We start from the raw sequence: 20,755 nt of genomic DNA on the forward strand, positions 1-20,755 counted from the left end.
GTGTGTGTGTGTGTGTGTGTGTGTGTGTGTGTGTGTGTGTGTGTGTGGAGTAGATACATAGAAAGGAATAGGATACTATGAAAAGAGCCAAATGAAAAAATAATGTTAAAATTAGTAATCCAGTGAATAGCAGATTAGACATGATAAAAGGAAGAAATAATGAATTGAAGGGAGAACTGAGGAAATTACACAGAAAAACAGTGGAAGTCGAAATGGGAGATATGCAAGAGATATTAAGAGACATGAAGGATAGCTTAGAGAATCTAATATATATCAAAACAGTTTTCTTACCTATAAACTAGGTATATCTTTTTATTTTTGTGTATCATTTAATGTCTTTCAAGAAAGGATTAAAAAATTATAATTTTCTCCAGAAAAATATTTTGAATTTTAAGATCGTGTTACTTATTGATACCTTCTTCAAAAGCTGACCCATAGATTAAATGTCATTCCAAAGAAAATTATAATAGGTTTTGTTATGAAACTTGACAATTAGTAAAATTAATGAAGAACACAAATTATCAAGAAGATCCAAGACACATTTTAAAAATAAACAAGTTTAGATTTTGGCCAAATCAAAGAGCAATAGTGTTCATCTAACTTGAGTAGTTAAGACTATGTGGAATTAGCACAGAGATATTCAAGAAAGTGTCAAATGAAAAAGAATTTAAAACAAATCCAAACAAATATGAAAGCTATATAAAACAGAAGGGTCTTTGCAGATCATTGAGGGGAAAGAATTGATTATTAATCATGCTTTGGGAACAATTGATTATACATGTGAAAATACTTGAAATTTGTGGCTATAGTACTCTCAGATCAATTGTAGGTGGAGTAAAGATTTAAATGTGCAAAAATGAATCTTTAAAAAATTTTAAAGTAAATAATGGGAGGATATGATATAAGGGAAAATATTTAAGCAATGCATCAACAATAAACAGTAGGAAGGTATGTGCAAACCATACAGGATAATATTGAGAAATGTGACTCCCATTAAATTAGATTTTTTTATATCTAAATATTCTATAAAACACAGATAAGCCATAAACTTCTCTTCATTAATATAAACTTGAAGATCTATGTAACACCTATAGCTTACAAAAGATTAGTATCAGGATATGTGAAAAATCTATTCACAAACTAAAATCTCTACAATCACCTTGTAAAATGGGCAAAAGGCATAAATAGATATTTTCCAGGAGAGGAAATAAGAATGGTTAATAAACTAATAAAAATGCATCTACTATTACTAGTAATCAAAGAAATACAAATTTAGAACAAAGTAAGATACCATTTCAAGTCGCCATATTGACAAACCCTAAAATATTCATAAATCAAGTTATTAGAGTATATAGGCCAACATTTGTACTTTTGTCTGCTGGTAAGAGGTAAATTGGTACAATCTCTTTGTGAAACAATTTGTCATTACAATTTGTAAGTTTGAATATGTTCAAACCTTATAACCTGATAATTTCATTATAGTAATATAATTCCAGAGAAGTTCTTCTTAATGTGGCTACATTTCTTATAATGGCAAAAAGTCAGAAATAATCCAAATGTCCATTGACAGAGCAGTGAATATGTAAATTGTGGTATATTCATACACGGCAACAATATACAGCATAAACAGGCAAAATTAATGATGTAATAGAAATGGAAAATATGAGACTCAAGAACATGGCTACTGCTTGGGATGAAATATAAAATGGAGAGGGACACGGGCTTGAGAGTCATTATTATTGTTTTCTTGAGATAGTATGAACATATCCATGTGCTTGCTTCTTTTTCTTTTTTGGTGACCCTTACTTGGTCATGCATCTCCTTAAAGATTTGCATTAAATCATGAGTTTTACCAGGACAGCATCAATGTATTGGTTTACCTGCAAAGCCAAATACATAATACTTGACACATAATTACTATACAAAAATGGTTGCTGATACCAGGACAGCATCAATGTATTGGTTTACCTGCAAAGCCAAGTGGGTAATACTTGACACATAATTACCATACAAAAATAGTTGCTGAATAGTCTTCATTATTTAGAAAGTATTCTTGTTTAACAGTTTCAGATTAAATTTCTCCCCTTGCCATAGTGAACCATTGGTGAACTTCCCTACTCTTAATAGGAATTTAAAGACAGGCTTTTCTTATTTTCTATGATGCAGAGGATAGTGGTATTACAGATGTTTTGGTCAAATATACTAAATCATCATGATTTTCCAGAACTTCTCATCCCAACAGTGTTATTCTCATATATCCCTCAAACTTCCCAGAATAAGGACTATTAATGGGTTTATATGAAATTATTAGTGGGGAAAGAATATAGAGGCAGACAGATTTCCAGGACCCTCATATTCATGAGTAATCATGAATGAAAGAAAATTGTATATTTAAAAAAAAAGAATATAATGAAATGGAAAGAATGAAAAATAAATGAGAGAGAAAACATTCTCCACATATAGTTCTTCCCCAAATAAATGGCTCCTCATTACTATTCTGAAATGGTTTGCTTAAAAATCAAAGAGAAATTCTAATAAGACCAGATCTTTGACATTTAAAAATTTTTTCTTCTTGTCTTCTCCCTCTGTATTGAGTCATCAGAACATTCTATCCTCTGATCCAGTCATATGGAATGTTTAATTGACTTTATCTTGGGTTTTAAAATAGCTTTATAGTGTAGGAAGTAGAATGGCTTTCTATGACTCCATACCACAGGTCCTAATTCCAACTCTGTATCTTTGGTTTTTATTAACCTCCTCCTTTAACAGAACTCAAATCATATCTCACATCTGGTCTTAATTTGCAGGTGGAGACTATTCTTCCAGAAACAAATGAGTTTGGGAGCCTGGCTAGCCCAGTTGGTTAAGCATCTACCTTCGGCTCAGGTCATGATCCCAGGATCCTGGGATTGCTATATCAGGCTCCCTGCTCAGTGGGGAGCCTGCTTCTCCCTCTCCCCCTCCCCCTGCTTGTGCTCTCTTTCTTTCTCTCTCTCTCTTTGTGTCAAATAAATAAATAAAATCTTTTAAAAAATAAAATAAATGAGTTTATAATTTTTCCTGGTTCCTATTTGGCTTTCTTCCTAGTTCTCAATGGAATCTTTGTTCTAATGAAATTGTTTTTCTGAGTTCTAGTTTCTCCCTCATTCTTTAAACCTTTGTTTTTTGTTAAACCAATTTATATCCTAAATCATAGAATCTTCACTTTATACTTACTACTTTGGAAACATACACACACACAGTCTCATATCAGTGATCATTTTCTTACATATTCCTGTGATAGTATTTCATGAGCTTATAGATTAGTGCTTTAAGGTGTCCATGTCTCTTTACTTTCTATAACCTAGCCAGAATGTCAGCCATATAACCACCTTACTTTTAGTATTTTCCAAACTGTGGTCTAGTATCGGTCTCAGCTTCCTCTGTAATCTTTAATAGGCACAAGTCAATTTCTAGGAACAGTCCCCTCTGATGTTCCTCATTGAACCTAAGAGAGAGGGAATTGCATACCTCCTTTCTTGTATGAGCTATAAGGAGGGGAAAATGCCACAAGATTCCTACAAATTCCTCCAAGAAGAAGTCTCTCTGTTCATTTCTTCAGCCACAAACCACTTACTTGCCTTATGAGAGGATTATGAGTCAAAAGTTACTAAACGGGTTTTAGATCCTGCATTCATGATCTGGGCTTTATGGCTGCCATTCTGACTAGGGGCATAGAAAGTAAAGGAGGTTATACTTCCATCAATAATGAGTCAGAAGTACCTATTTTCAACTGATCAGATGTGAAACTCTTGTTAGCAAACAAGAATAGGTTTATTTTAGTTTACCCAAATATGGGTAATAGACAAATTTCTGATGGCTGAAACAAGAATCATGCATGGCAACCTAGGGGAAATGCATTCACTGTGAAATACAAGCGTACTTGTCACTTTTATGCTCTTAGCTTTTGTGACTTCTCCCAAAGTTAAGACAGAATATATCCACTTTTGACATCTTATTAGGCATAGATAACAATGTAAACACCTTTCAATGCATATAGTGAAAGATAATTGGACTTATATTAAGAGAACTGACTATGTAATTGGATCTGTCTCTTATTAACTCAGAGACCTTAGAGAAGTTACTTAGCCATATTATACCTCCAGTTCCTCATCTGTCAGAAAGAAATAGCATATCTACTTTATTAAAGCTAAATACTGACAAATACTAGGTTCACAGTATGATGGTTATGGAATGTAATTCCAGAATATGTACTTTTCTGTCTTGCAATTTGAAGTATCACTAGTACAAGTGACCATTGAGCTTATTGAATTAGCCAACCATATTATTAAGTGTCAAGTTATGTACTTGTCCTTTGATTTGTTTGACAAGGATTAGAAAGGGCAGAGAAATGTGTCTTTTGCTAAAAACAGGCAAAAGTACCAGTTATTATAACCATTCTTAAGCTTATATTTTATACATACTTACCTGTATTGAACATTTAAAAATCATAACATAAAATGCTTTATTTCTAGAATTATAGTTGTTTATATTAGTCATTTATCATGCCGTGTCTGTGGAAAGGATGTCCTTGTCAGGTGCAATAGACTTTATGGTTGATTTCCTCAAATCCATCTTACTTCTCCCCTGTTGCATCACCATTTAGGGGATGGGACAAAGGCTTGATTAATCTAAGCCAGCCATAATAATCCTACCTGTTTTGTTTACAATGGGTTTCAGAAACTCAGCTCTAAACACATTAGTGATTGACATTCCACTACTACTTTATGAGTGGACATGTGACCTCTGTTGAGCCATTGAAGGGTACTTTTCAGGATTAGAGAGAGGTATTTGCCACTTCCCTTGTGGCAGGTGGAATTGAAGAAGCAAGGGCCATCAGCAGCCATCCTATAATCACAAAGGGGAGTAGCCTTAGGATAAAGGTGAATGCTGGATTGCAGAGTGTCAGGCTAGAAAGATTCAGGGTCTTCACTGATTTTTCTGAAGTGCTTTCCCTCTGGCCTTCCAGAATTATGAACCAGTAGAATCTTTTGTCTTTAGTCATCATCATGAAAAGCAAAAAGATCACGTTCTGTAGGACTGTGTTTTTTTGGTTGTTTCACTCTTATCCTGACTTTGGGCACTCAAATCATTTAAAAGGACCTTATGTACATATGTATTGAAATATATAATTTTGTTTGTTCTATTTAAGTCTTTCCATTTCAGCAAAATTTATATGTTTTGAGTGAGGACTTTATTATCCTTAAGCTGATAGCTTTAAAAATGTATGAGTTTTGGGGCGCCTGGGTGGCTCAATTGGTTGAGCGACTGCCTTCAGCTCGGGTCATGATCCTGGAGTCCCGGGATCAAGTCACGCATTGGGCTCCCTGCTGAGCAGGGAGTCTGCTTCTCCCTCCGACCCTCTTCCCTCTCGGGCTCTCTATCTCTCATTCTCTCTCTCTCAAATAAATAAATAAAATCTTTAAAAAAATAAAATAAAAAAATGTATGAGTTTTTAAAATATGAAAGCAGCCCAAGACTATAGCATTCTTTTGTAATCATATTGCACGGTATTTTTATATCCATTATGCATATGTATATTTTAAGAAATCACTGCTAAAATTATCTTACTATCATAAGAGCTATTATTTCAGGTCACCCACATACAGCCTTTATCTTCACCACTGTTTTTATCATGGCACCATAAAATTCACTTAGTAATCTGTAACCTTCAGTTTACCTATAATACAACTTCATTATATTCTCCTACATTCTCTCTGATCACACCTTTTGTTTCTGACAAACCAAATATTGTTTAAATAACTTTATTCTTTTCATCCTTTAAGATTTTATTATATATAAAAATATTGGAAGAGAATATATATATATAATATATATAATATTGGAAGAGAAGACAAAAGACAAACCAAATAAAGCAGACCAAAAAAAATATATAAACAAAAATGTTTGCTAAAAGTTTTTGGTAAAATTCAACATAAGAAATGAGATTGTGCTTGAAGACATTATACTAAGTGAAATAAACCAGTCACAGAAGAAGAAATACTGTGTGATTTCATTTATATGAGGTATCTAAAATAGTCAGACTCATAGCAGCAAAGAATACAATGGTGGTTGCCAGGGGCTGAGGGGTAGGAGGAAATGGGGATAAAGTTTCAGTTAGTCAAGATGAATAAATTCTGGAGATCTGCTGTACATTGTCCCTATAGATAACTATGCTCTATTTTAACTTAAATATCTGTGTAGAGGGTAGATCTCAGTTAAGTGTTCTTACCATAATACAATAAGGAAAAAAAAGAAAATCTAATGACAGTTTCTGTTAAAAGAAAAAAAAAAGTATTTCTTTTAAATATCCTATTCAAATGATTTCAAAACATTGAAAGCCAAGCCTAACTTTGCCAGATTTAGCAAAACTGAAATAACCTTTCAAGTTTGCAGTATGTCTTGGAGGTCACCAGAATTACAAACTTAAAAGCTTTTGAAAGAAATTAAGACATTATATTTCATTATCAATTAGCTAGCACTTTTATCTAAAATTTATTCTAATTTACATTTGAGCTTTAAAAATGATGTTCATGAGCTCACATGAATTGACTTATACTAATTAAAAGTACAAAGACATATTAAATTACAGTATGGTTTAAGCAGAAAAATGACCAATATGATCAGTTTCTTTTATCTTTGTGTAATGTAATAAATATGCATACCCCTTTTTTATAGAACATTATAAAGTTGTACTTTGTATTGCTGTGGATAGATATAATCCGAATAAACATGGTTAAGAAATTTAAAATTGTAAGCATATTTTCAGGAATGTATTATCATTAATATACAATATAACATAGTAAACTAAACTTAGGAATTTATTATATTGCAATAATTATATTCATCTATACACGTAATCTTGTTTACCCACCATATGATTATCATATCATTTCTTATTTCATCTTTTCCCTACAACCATAGTAAAAGCATCATTTTTACTACTCTTTGCACTTTTTATTTCATATCTCAGTAATCAGTTATTACTTTTCAAAGGCCCTGTAGATTTTCTAGCACGGAATTCCCTTATTTTTTCCTGCATTCTATCAGATTATTCTTTTTTTTTAATGATCCCGAATTGTTACTTTTACTGATCATATTGGCTGGAAAACCACTACGATATTTTTCCCTTGGGGCTCTGTTCTTTTCCTTTCTTATTTCTTAGTAGTTTAGTATGACTAATCAAGTTTAGCAGTAGTTACAGTATTTTAAGGAGCACCTACATGTCAGGCATAGAGTCTTATGTTCATTCTCTCATTTAAGTTTTATGATCACATTACCACTAGAATTAACATTCACATTTTATATTATTTATTTATTTAAGATTTTATTTATTTGAGAAAGAGAGAGCGTGGGAGTATGAGCAGGGTGCGGAGGGGCAAAAGGAGAGGGAGAAGCAGGCTCCCTGCTGAGCAGGGATCCAGCCCCTGGGCTCTATCCCAGGACCCTAGGATCATGACCTGGGCCAAATTCAGATGCTTAACTGACTGAGCCACTCAGGTGTCCAAGCATTCACATTTTAGGGATGGAAAAACTGGAGGTTTAAAGACGTTCACGTCATCCCCAGGTGATAGTTATTAAGAAGTAGGGTCAACATAACAATCTAGGGTTTATCTAATTTCGAACCCAAGGTTTTATCTTATGCTTTCTGCTTCCCATTTGCTTGCATGGCTTCATCTGTTGTTTGGAAACAGTTGACATTTGACTACATCTTGCTTCACAAGTTTCGTTCCTATATATCATGTGGCTGTTAGGTCAGGCCTAGCAAGATATCATCCTGTCTCTTCTAACTCTTACCAGATATTTTCCGCTGCCTGACACATGGAAACGAGTCAGCTGGCTCAAAATGGAAACCCAGAAGTCCTCCTTAATTCCTCAGTTACTGTGCCATCTTTTAGAGAGAAAAAAATTATATTTATACCTTTCTTACCCTCAGCCCAATCTATTTGTTAGGAGTTGCTTAATATTTGCTAGTATTACTATAAATTGTCACAGCTATGTAATTATTTTAGAGAGTTTCTGGCCAAATAATATTTCTCAATCTCCATTGAAGCATATTGCTTTACTTTTTAAAATCCTTGAAGATTGCCCCGGAAATATGGATCTACTTCATAGGATTCTAGGTCCCTGTATACTGAGCACATATGCTCTTCTTCTCTGAAATAATCACTGTTTACTCCTAACTCTGCAATCTTACATATTTTTTGCTTTCTCTCATGTTAGGCTGAAAAAATGTTGGAAAAAGTTATTGTTCAAATTGTTAACCTCTTCTGAATAGAAAATTATGATGCAGTTGGTTGAAATTTCTCATAAGTTATTTGATAGTGCTTTTATCTAGTAATTTTTTTAAAGCTTACTCTTACAGACCCAGGCATATAGTACCAAGTGTGATTAATGATCATAGTAGATTAATTAGACAAAATGGGAACACATTACTTAAATAGCTTGGCTTGTTATTTGCTATAGGACTGTGCCTATTTGGAGCTCAAAAGTAGAATACAGTCTTTGTTTCCCTCATTTATTATTTTCAACATCTGTGTTCCTAATTATCCAATTTTGTAAATCTGATTTTTCAAAGGAATCTATGGAACTTTCATTATTGCTTGCCTTTTCTGTAAAGTACCTCATTTTTTCCTTCCCAATTCCTATCAGTCAAAACTCCTCTTTCTTAAGTAATAGTTTAGTGCAACTCAATCTTTGTTAAATAAGCAGTATACTATATGAAATATAATTCTTGCTAATGAGCATTAGAGCAAATAACACACATATATCCTTTTAGGAACATTCTAGAAATAATAAGTAGAATATCCATCATGCATGAATTTCCATAAGGACATTAGAATGTTGAAATTGAAGCCTGATGTGCCCCTGTAAATACATATGAACTTCAGGGCACCTGGGTGACTCGGTTAAGTGCCTGACTTTGGCTCAGGTCATGATCTTGGGGTCCTGGGATCAAGCCCCACATCAGGCTCCCTGCTCAGTGGGGAGTCTGCTTCTCTTTCTTCCTTTTTCCCTCCTCTTCCCCCTCCCTGACCTCATGCTCTCTCTTTCTCAAATAAATAAAATTCTTAAAAAAAGATTAGTGACACTTTCTCCACAATCTAAATAAGGGTTCATGTGTTTTTTCCTACTCTTTTGACTTTTTAATGACCATCATAGGAATCAGTCATTACTTTTCAAAGGCTCTTTAGATTTTGATGCACCATATTCTCCTCTGTCAGATTATTCTATTATTAACCTTCCTCCTTTACATGAGGTTCAGAGTTATAAAACATGTTATAGTTAAACTGTTAAACTGTATAAATATGTGCCATAGAGTAATATGAGTACTAGTTTAATAGATAGTTGATAAGTTTTCAGTAAAAAGACTAAATCAACATACTATTTGCCAGAGCAATATATGCATATAGTGTTAACACGAATAAATAAAAGGTAATTGTATGTATTAACATTATTATGTAAAATTATTTATTTGGTTTTCAGGCAGTTTACTAGTTCTTTTTCCATATCTTACTCTTAATTTGAATGTTGTTCCAGGACAGGGTTATAATATTGTAGCATTTTATGAAACCTTTGCAATATGTGAATACTTGTACACAGTAAGGCACTTCCAATTGAAAGTGGAACATCCATTGGCTTTTCACAGTGAAAAACTTTTATTAATCATTTGTTTGAGGCTAAGGACTTTATACATGCCTGGAGGAATATAATCTTAATACTGGAAATTAACTTAAAAGCCATTTTTAAATTAAAATTGTGAGCTGTTTATTGGTAATGTTTTACCTTAAAATTTAATATTCGGGTAAATGCTCTATAAATTTCAAATCAGCAATTGAGGTGAAGTAGCAAAAGTCAAGCAGCATGGTGTGGTAAAAAAAAAATAATGAAAAAAGAATAAAAACAAACTATCAACAATAAAAAATTTCAAAATATTCAGACTTGAAGTCTGGAAAGTATGGATCTTCATACTGTCAATGCCTTTGGCTGCATATACGACTCTGAGCCAAAGTCCTTTTACTCTCCGTATGACTAAAATATGACTAAAATATTTCAACCATGAAAATTGTGTTGGTTTTGGGAGGTTTGTGTGTTGGGGGGCAGGAAGTATGGGGGTAGCCAATAATCTCAAATGCAATTACTCTCTCTCACTCCAGAAAGGCCAGTTGCAGATGGGACTGAATTTGATATTCCAGGATAGTTTGGAGATATTTATGGTCTTGTCATATCAGGAATGGATACTGAAAAAGGCCATATGGCCAAAAGAGAAAGATTAAAAAAAAAATTCATCCTCCTTACATCTTTGCTTAAGGGTTGATTATTAAATGCTTTTTTGAAGTATCAAAAGAAGTTTTACTTTTCAGGAACACCATGTTAAGAAACACCCAGATCTTTTTTCAGAGTACTTTTTTTTTTGGAAGAAACTTATTGTAGCATTTAGGATTTATTGAGAATATGACAAGTCTATTGGAAGAAAACCATCTGAATGGTCCTAAATTCATTTAGGACCATTCACTTTTGTTTCTCCTCATATTCTTCTTTAGGAATTTCTTCTAGCTTTAATCACACACAAATTACATTAGGACATCCTTAAGGAGGTTATTTTTTTTTAAAGATTTTATTTATTTATTTGGCAGAGAGATATAGAGAGAGAACAAGTAGGCAGAGAGGCAGGCAGAGAGAGAGGGAGAAGCAGGCTCCCCACTGAGCAGGGAGCCCGACACGGGACTTGATCCCAGGACCCTGGGATTATGACCTGAGCCGAAGGCAGCCGCTTAACCGACTGAGCCACCCAGGAGCTTTTATTTTTTTCATTTCAGGTAGTATCTGCTTTGTTTTCATGACACGGCAATAACATGGCCTGTCCTTATTTTCAGATCAGTCCTCATTTAGTGGGAAGATTCTGGCGATGATGTTGACAATATTTCTGCTCTGTGTGTGGCTTTTACAAAATCTAAGGGGCTGTACCTCGCTTTGGGCAATCTGCCATTAGTCACATCTATTGGATAAACTTGCAGGGTCAGCAGTCAGTAAAATATGTGCAGACAAAATTAGTTGGTGTTGCTTCTTTTTGAAGAAAACACAAATAAAATGGCTGTAACTACCTCTTTGAGAGTTCAGACTAACAATTTTTAAAACAATTTGTGATTGAGAGGAAAATGAAAGACTGGATAGAATCACTCAGCAAAAAAGTCTGACAGTGTCTGAGCCTCATAGAGATAGATCATCTTAATGAACTCAAAGATTCTCAATGAAGGAAAAACACACCTTTTTCAAAAATTGGCCAAAAAATTAGCTATAAAAATAAAATAAATTGAAACCTGTATCCCTATCTATGTTTTAATAAGAGTGTAAGACCTTGCATTATCCTTACATATGTTTCTAGTCCTTTAATTAACTCTCAGATTTCCTTTGCAAATAAGAGTTATAGTCTTTCTCTAGACTTCTTTTTAAGTTCTTCATCATTAAGAGAATCCATCAACTCTACTGCATAAGATTGGGAATGTTTCCAAATTTTATAGCATTGTCTTTTATCTTGAAGCCAAACATTTTATGAGTCTCTTGGTTCTAATGTTCTTAACTCAGTTGAATATCTGAGCATTTTAGATGAGAGACATTTTTATCACTTTGACAAAAATGGCAACTTTAATTTTAATGACTCCATCAAAAATTGATCAAGTATGTTGTTTTTGTGAGGCCTTCTAAGAAAAATTAACTTACTAACTCATAATGCTAAAGAGCCATCCATTTTGGCTTAAAAACTCCCCTTCAGTTCAACACATGAATTAACTATTTACATATGGCATCTTTAAAAAGTGAATCTGAATTATAGTTAGAAATCCAAAGTGAAGGTTTCCAATAGTAAGCTCACTTTTTGCAATTTATCATGCAATCAAGCTATCAAAAACTGTATTCCCTATCCTTATTTATTTATTTTACATTAATCCCTTTTAAGTACAGGGAGATTATTAGTTTGAATGAAAGTACTTTTGTAATTTCAATAATTTCTTACCTTGGTTAAATAATGCTTGAACAGCTTTTGATATTTTCAGTACTTTTATGGGAGAGATGATTTTTTTAATTGAAGTATTGTTGATACACAATGTTATATTAATTTCATGTATACAGCACAGTGATTTGATAAGTCTATATGTTATGCTCTGCTCGCAGCGAGTGTAGCTACCATTTGGAAAGAGGTGATTTTTTAAATTGAATGGTTTTTTTTTTTCTGTATTTTGCACTCTGCAAAAATAGGCCCTTGTGAGGTTATTTCATGGGTAGTGCCCATTAGAGTGCCTTGCACAAAATGAGCATTTGGTATCTAAATGTTCAGTTTCAAAAGTTAAAATAAATGTTGTGTTTATATAGTCCAAGTGCCTTACTTTATAACTAAAGTATTTAATAATGCAAGAAATTAATTAACTTGCCCAAGAACAACCACAACAAAAAAATGTTGAGTGTTCAGTGTTGAGTCTAGGACTAAGGTCTGAGCACACACAGACTACAAGTCTTTGTCATTCTATTTTTTTCCTTTTGCTTATGGTTGAAATTATCTAAAACTTTTGATGTTTTGGTTGGTTTGTTGTTATTATTGTTAACATTATGTTTTTAGATCATATGAATTTTGGGGGGTCATTTTCTTCTTTAAGTGTGCATCTGGTGTTTGCAACGCTCCTCTACTTTTTAAAATTTTTCTGAAACTTATTTGATACTTTTTAAAAGGTAATCCCCCCTTTGACTAGCAGCTATATTCCAAGCTTTTGTGTTAATTCTTCACTTACATGATCTCATTTAATTTTCATGTAAAATATATTAGATGAGGTCCTTGGTGCTTAGGTAAAAGAGCTTTCTCATAATCATAAAGCTAGTCAGTATCAGAGTCACAATTTTAGGTGTGCTCTTTGTAGCATGATGTTTGCAATGGTTCAACAGCAGACAGATGTGCACCAAGTTCCATTTTTGTTTCTGCCACCATCCTATTCTAAAAATTTTGTCTGTGTCCTGGGCTATGGAAATCATCTCCTAACTTGTTTCTCTTCTTCCACATTGGCCAGCATTAGCCAGAATAATTTTTTGTTAATATAAATTTGATCATGTGACCCATTCTTGTTCTGTGTGTGTGTGTGTGTGTGTGTTTCCCCCCTCTCTGTCTCACTTCAACATTGGGGCTAATTTTGGAAGATAAGGAGTTAGCTAGGCAAAGAAGAGAGGAATATTGAAGGAACAACCAATGCAGATGCCTCACATATCCAAAAGGCAAGTTGTTTTGAGGATTTGCAAGTGTGAGTTTTCAAGTTTGTCTTTGAAAAGATACAGATTAGTATGCATTGAGCTTAGGGGCATGAAGAATGTTTGAAGCCAGATACTTATGGGCCTTGTATGCCATATTAGAATTTTATATATGGCACATAATTTGATATGCATTTTATAGAGATAATTATGGTCGTGGCAAAGTGAAGATATGGACGATATGTTGTCTTGTGATAAGATGGGAACAAAAATTCCATTTATGAAGCTGTTGTATTAATGTAGGTAAAATATAGTGAAATAGTGAATTATGATAATGGTAGTGAGGAACGGGTGCAAGCAGACCTAGGATATTAAGGCTGTTGAATCAAGAGAACTTCACTGATTAGATGAGAAAATCTTATCCTAATTTAAAGTGTCATTAACATTCAATTATTTCAATAATTAAGAAGTGGAGTTACTGATATAGGTCAGAAAACCACATATTTTAATAATGTAATCTCAAAAATAGTAACTTAAAGCCAACATCAATAGGCATACGTGCACATTTTGAAATTGTCTCTAACTTTCATTTCTATATTAAAATACATTTTCTCTTCAGTTTATTCATTTTTGATATATTGAGATAAATTTCAACATACATTGCCGTTAGCTGCAAAATAAATTAGAAGTGTGCATAAATGATTTACCAATTAGGCTCCTATGAGTTAAATTTCCATTTTATTTCTTATTGCTCACATCCCTTATAGTGCTATCAATTTTCTTCTTTCTTGACATGACTTGGTTGAAGTTTCCTGTGCATGAATAACTTTTTCTAAAGTTGTTTAAAATGGAGTTGAATGGAAAGAGACTTATAAGAATCAGAGATTCTATAATCTGTTCTTTTACCTCCTACCAAAGAGCAGTATGGCTTTGTGCAAATGCCTTTTTATATTTGCGCCTTTGAAATGAGATCAAATAACAGTGTTATCTGCTTTGTAAGACTATTTTGAAGACCACACTAAATAATATGTGTGAAAAAGCTTTGAAAATGGTAAAACATAAAAGTTTGAAATTAGCTTTTAGTTTATTCTGAGGTTAGTTACACCAATTCTGAGGTTAGTTAGTTAGCAGACTCATTTAGCTAATGCATATAATCACCCTAAAGAAGAAAATTAAATTGTGCTCTTAGAGACTTAAAGTTCACAGAGCTAATAGCACTTACAGTAAAATTTAAATGCACACATTTTAAGTTATAAAGGAAGTTACAGTTCTCTTGGTCAAACATCGAAATCACAAACTAGAACATATTGAAAAAATAATTAACACTAACCACCCCCAACACACACATATGTGTTGGAGTAGGAATGTATTGCTTAGAGATATGTCTTAGAATTTGAGGTAAATTTTCTCATTTATAATCGTAAATATTTATCATTTTATAAATTCAGTGATGTGATACACACGTATCTCTTTTCCTCATCACTTTGGAAAAGGCCACTCCACAGAGCAACACTCTCGGGGTCCAGGAAAGTCAGTTTGCCTTAGAGGCAATCTCATAAAATATTAACATTAGAAGGTATTCTCAGGGCCATCACTTCCGACCTTAAGTCCCATGCAAGAACATCATCTTTAATAGTTATATAGAATGAACCTATTGGCAAACAGTGAGCTCTCAGGCAGACCATACTAATGCAGTACTGTGAAAATAGCATGTTCCTTAATGTACAAAATCCCCAGGAAGTTCTTATTCTTCATTCTGAGTTTCTGACTTTAACACCACCTCCTCCCTCCTCTTACTGCCCTGTTTCTTAATCTTTCTCCAAGATAATATTTCCAGTTTTAGTTTTCAACTGTTTTTCATTGTTGTGGTTGGGATTGGCCATGCTTTCTTTGGGAGTCTGTCTCTAGGCATGTTTTGCAAGAATTCAGAATGAGACAAACTGTATTTCAGATGTGGTTTGATAAGGACTAAATAATTCACTGTGACTATTAAACTTGTTCTAGGTATTTCTTTTCTATTATATTTCTTTTCTATTAATGATTGCTGAGATTGCAGCCCTGAAACTATTGACCCTTAGGACCTTGGGGACAATTAATACTCTAAGTGTATTTCATATAAACTGCCTTTAAAGACATATCCTTCACCCTACATTATAATAGTTTAGTTTTTTAATCTAAGCATCTTTACCTTTGGCTCCATTATATTTCATTTTGACAGTCTTGGCCCATCCATTAAACCTATGGAGACATTTTTAAATCCCAGTTTTGTGTCAGTTACAGATTCACAGATTTAATAAGCACTGTTTCTTATGTCCTCTTGCAAGTCAGTATTAAAATGCTGATCAAGAAAAGACTAAGGACAGTGGGGTTACTGTCTAATGAAATAATGTATCTGAAAGCGATTTTGCAAACACTATTTTATATTCATCTTTGGTTCTGCGTCCTTCCTTCTGTTTTATACTTGCCACTTTATAATCTGACTTTATGGAGAATTTCTCCTCTGCAGTCTTCATGGTTTAACTTACCTTCCAATAACCTCTTTACCATCAAAAATCATTTCTAATTGTATCAACAGTTTTTACTTTTAGAACTTTCTTCTCTTTTTAAGCCATCTTTTCCCTTAGAAACTTCCTCTTCAACTTTTTCTTCAAAAATTCCCTGAGTTTTTTAGTATATGGTTTTCCTTCGTTTGCAGTTAAAATTCTTTAATTTGTATTTCTCAAGTGTCCGATGTATGTAGGTGAGCACAGTTGATGCTATGAGGCACACTATTATCCATATGATGTTCCAGGGACTCAAAGAGTTTATAGGCCAATTGGAGATCTAGGGTACATGAGGTGCCATTAGTTGTTCATTATAAGTGTGCTTTCTCTCACTTCCATTCTCTTAGTTCTTCTCTGTAGTTGTAAGTATGGTTTTAAGCCAGCCCTCATCCCCACAAAGAAGTATTCCTTGTGCTTTTAGATATTTTCTACACCCATCTTGCTTTTCAGCATATTTGCAGTGTTTTCAGCTCCCAGTTTTCATGTGGTCCTTGGGTTGTCTAAGATTGCTCCAAAATCAATTAATCACAGTTTCTCAGTAGCTACTCAGGACTTACAGCCTCATGTTCAACTCACTGATTTTAGTCAAATATATATGCTCTAGGGTTCTTATTATAGAGATGTTCTCTCTCTCTCTTACTCTCTTTCTCTCTTTTGATCCACCTATATCTATATACATTAAAATATCCCACTATATATACTTATATAGTATTCTAATATACACTTATGTGGGTGTGCTTAATAAAAATATCTACTTTTTTCATATATGCTTAAAGTAATATATTTCTAATATATATACTGTATAGATATTTCTACTACACTATATATATATATATATATGTATATATAGTATGCCTGTTGTGGGTTCAATTTACTTATATCATAGATGCATTTGTTTAGATTTATAAATTTTAAGTGGATGTATTTTTAATATAATTTGTTAGGCATTTGATAAGAGCTTAACATTGATAAAAATGAAGAAACAACCACCACCACCAAAAAAAAAACCCCACAGAATTCCTGTCCACATTGCTAAGCATTTTCTTCCACTCTTAAACCACCTCACATTTCCCAAACACCAGAAATCTACATTTTCTTTGATTATTAGCTAAGAAAGGAAAATATCAGTTAAGAGCAGGTAGAGACTCTATTCACCTTCACCCCAGTAGGGCACTGAGCAGTTAGATAATTTACCATACCACATTCCTGGTATAAAATCTAATCTCTGTCCTGACAATAATGCCACTGATGCACTGTAGCTCCCAAAGCAAGAAGCAATTCAATCCTTTTCACTGACCAATGGATTTAAGTTTTTTCCCATTCTTTCTGTGAGACACACTGTAACCCAGATGTGATTTGATAAGGACCAAACAACTCATTGCAATCTTAAACTTGATATTCTAGATATTCCTTTTCTATTAATGAATGCTGAGACTGCAGCCTGAAATTATTGGCCCTTAAGGGTCACTCTAAGTCACCTGATATACCATTATGTAGATTCACATGCAGTTGAGATAAATAATTCAGAGAGATCCCATATACCCTATGCAGAGTTTTATTCCTAATGGTAACCTTTTGTATAACTGTAGTACAATATCTAATTTTGCAACCAGGGAACTGACATTGAGACAATCTACTTATCTTATTCAGGTTATCAGTTTTATATATACTTGTGGTATTTGCATTTCGTTTCCTAAATTTTATCACATATGTGGGTATATATAAACACAGTCAAAATATAGAGCAGTTCTGTTACCACAGTTCCTCCTGTTAACTGTCTATACTTTCTCCCTGCCCTTCCCAAATAAGCCTCTACCTTGGGTTGTATCTTACTGAAACACAGCATCACTTAAAATTATTTTCTTGAGTTGTTAACAGGAAATTACAAATGCAGTAGTAAAATTTTTAGGTCACCAAGATTTATGTTTCATTTAACTGCTGAACACTTGCTATTAGAGGAAAGGAATGATTCGTTGTTCTCATTTACAAAGTGACATTTACATTAAGCAACAAATGTTCTAGTGGTGCATTAATTTATTTATCATATGACCCTGGATGTGTATAATAATTTGTAAACATTTTCCTATGGCTGGGTATATGGTACACTTTATTCAATAACACAAATAGATTTCCATATTCAATCAGGGTCTCTAATTTAATTTTTAAATTAGATTTAACAGTACTGGTGATGAGGTAAGCATGTTTTAATAATAGCATTTTATGAATCCCCCTGAATATTTATGCATTTCAAAAACCCATTATCAAAAAATAATTTCTGATTTTATTCTATGTTTCTGGTCCAAATTTTTTTCAAGTTATTTGTCTTAATAAAATAGTATTTCTTATATTATACCCTCGTTTTTGGAGTAGTCCACTAAGATCATGGCTATATTATACCAAACAATATATTATTATATGATTATCAAATAAGTGATTGACTAAATTACAGTGAAACCATCTAATTCATTTATTTATCATGTATTTCAAAACAGCTGGGTTTTTGCATCATGGAACTGAAACATCTAGATGACTAAATGTTTAATTTTTAATCATTTTCAACACAAGGTAGATATAATTAAAAACTAATGAGATCAGCTCCTTCATGTTATTTATTTTGTACTATTAGAGGTAAGGTGGAGAAAGACAAGTAATGATGCTTTTTGGTGGATTCATAATTGCTCAAACTGGATCTTTAAATTTGAAGGAAATACTTAAGATTATGTTACTGCTACCTTCAAATATTTCAAGGGTTTCTTTAGTGGTCAATGTGGTAAAACTTAGGGCAACCTTAGGAAAAACTTCCTGAGGGAAACAAAATTATCACATGCCTACAATGAATTTTATTCCCGATTGGTACTTTCAGTTGTATGATACCTTGAAATAATGACAACTTTTTGTAATATTGTTTTTCATTTAAGAGAGAAAACTGAGTGATATGGTCATTGCTATGATTCCAGTCCAGGCTCATAAGACTTTTAAAGTCCTGCCTTTATCAATAGTGAGATTTGAATCAAAGTATATGTTCAGACAACTGATGAGCACTTAGTGAAGACCTTGAGGGGAAGAAAATGCCACTAGGATCTGGACGGGGTCATGATTCTCCATTTTGAAAAAAATATTCCCTAATAACTTTCTGAGTTTTGCCCATGTTTCCTGAATTCTTTCACAGTTTAGTGTTGGTATTCAAGATAATTGTTGGAGGAAGAACCATATTTCTTGGGAATACATGTACATAAACAATAACAGTTGCCAAATTTTCTAAGACTGTGGAAGAAGGCCAACATAGCAACAACTTGGAACTAAGGGACTGATCAGAATTTCTTATAAGATGTTTTGTTTCAAGATATAATCAAGTAGAAAAGGACATCTTTGTAAGATTGCACTACAGAATTGCAGTATTAGAATACCAGTCTAAAACCTATTATTTTTGGCATTGCACTGACCAAAATATATGGACTAAAAAGCAAAACAAACAAACAAGCAAAAAAACCCAGCACCTTCTTTGTGTTTCTTTACCATAGAATCCTATAATGGCTTTCTGAAATCTTCACTTACAATATCAGATGTAGGAGCATTGATTTGGAGTGAGCTAGCCCTAGATTAAGAGGCCCAGCCTTGCCTGGTGCTACCTATATGACCTTGCTCAAGGCTAGTTGACTTACCTCTATCCCTATCTTGCATAGCAGTGTATAAGAATATGCATTTATTTCATTTGATTCTTGGGAGAATTGGTTTAGATAATAGATGCTTTTTGGCAGCTGGCACATAGTAAGTACTTAATAAAAGGTATTGTAAGAAAAGGGAAAATGTTATCATTAATAAATGATATAACTGTACATAAAAAGAGCTTTGGGTTATTAAAATTTAGAAAGGATTGTAGCAGTTACTATGCTTTCCATGCTAAAATGAAGACATGGAAATACTGTTGATCATCAGTCCTTTTTTATTGTTAGTATAATAATTGGAGATATTAATAATATTTTGCTCTTGCTTTATATTACCTCTTTACTACAGAGAGGGAGCATAATCAGAGTTTCAATAACAGGCTTCTGTACCCAAACATTTTACTTCTAGGAATTTGTTATAAATGTATTCACTAATATGTGTACATAGGTGTATATGGACATTGGTTATATCATCTTATGCTAAAATCCTGGACATTTCCTAATTTTCAACCTGGACATATTATGAGCAGATTATATTGTATGCATATAATAGATACTCATGGATAGAATGAATAGGGTTAATAATAGAAAACAGGAGTGATTTTCATGGTGTATGAAATAGAAGGAATAGAGCAAAATAGGGTACAATCTTATATATGTATAAAAATCCACACACAGAGACTCACATTCATATATGCATAAAGTATTTCTGAGAGGACGTTCTGAAATTTGAAACTGGTTTCTTCTAAACGGTATATGTCTTGCTTTGGAGGGAAATTTGCTTTTGTATTTCTTATATTTTTATCATGCATATTAAATATAAAAATTAGTTTAAAATATTCATGGAAAGAAATAAATAACAAGGCAAACAATAGCTGTCTCAGGATGGTTGGCATATGATTGACTTATATTCATGTGTGTGTGTATGTGGTATATCTGAGTTATTCCCTAATTCTCTAAGACACATCTTTCTTTTGTAATAAATATAAATTTTAAAAAGATAGCATCTGTTGGCAGATTCATAAAGGTAATTTGAAATGAACTATAATTTACTTTTATTCCAGTTTACCTTTAATCTGTTCATTGATTTTTAGAATTCCTGAGTAATTTCAATATAAACTTAAAGCAGTAGCTTTACTTTTTTTTTTAAACTGTAATTATCAGCCATCTCAGGACAATATAATCACCCTCTTAAATTTTGACTTTATAAGATCATTCACACATTTTTACAAACGGAGACAGCAGAAACAATAAATGAAATCCAAACTGTATTTGTAT

General features: G+C 33.0%; 1 protein-coding gene across 7 annotated transcripts in view; it reads left to right on the forward strand.

Annotated features, from left to right (window-relative positions):
* The window catches only part of LRFN5 (leucine rich repeat and fibronectin type III domain containing 5), a 242,905-nt gene that overhangs the window by 91,966 nt on the left and 130,184 nt on the right, over positions 1-20,755 (forward strand). The window lies entirely within an intron of this gene.

Source organism: Callorhinus ursinus, unplaced genomic scaffold (genome assembly GCF_003265705.2).
Source record: "Callorhinus ursinus isolate GAN/ISIS: 27379988/994484 unplaced genomic scaffold, GSC_fseal_2.0 scaffold8, whole genome shotgun sequence".
In the NCBI taxonomy this organism is placed as follows: Eukaryota; Metazoa; Chordata; class Mammalia; order Carnivora; family Otariidae; genus Callorhinus; species Callorhinus ursinus.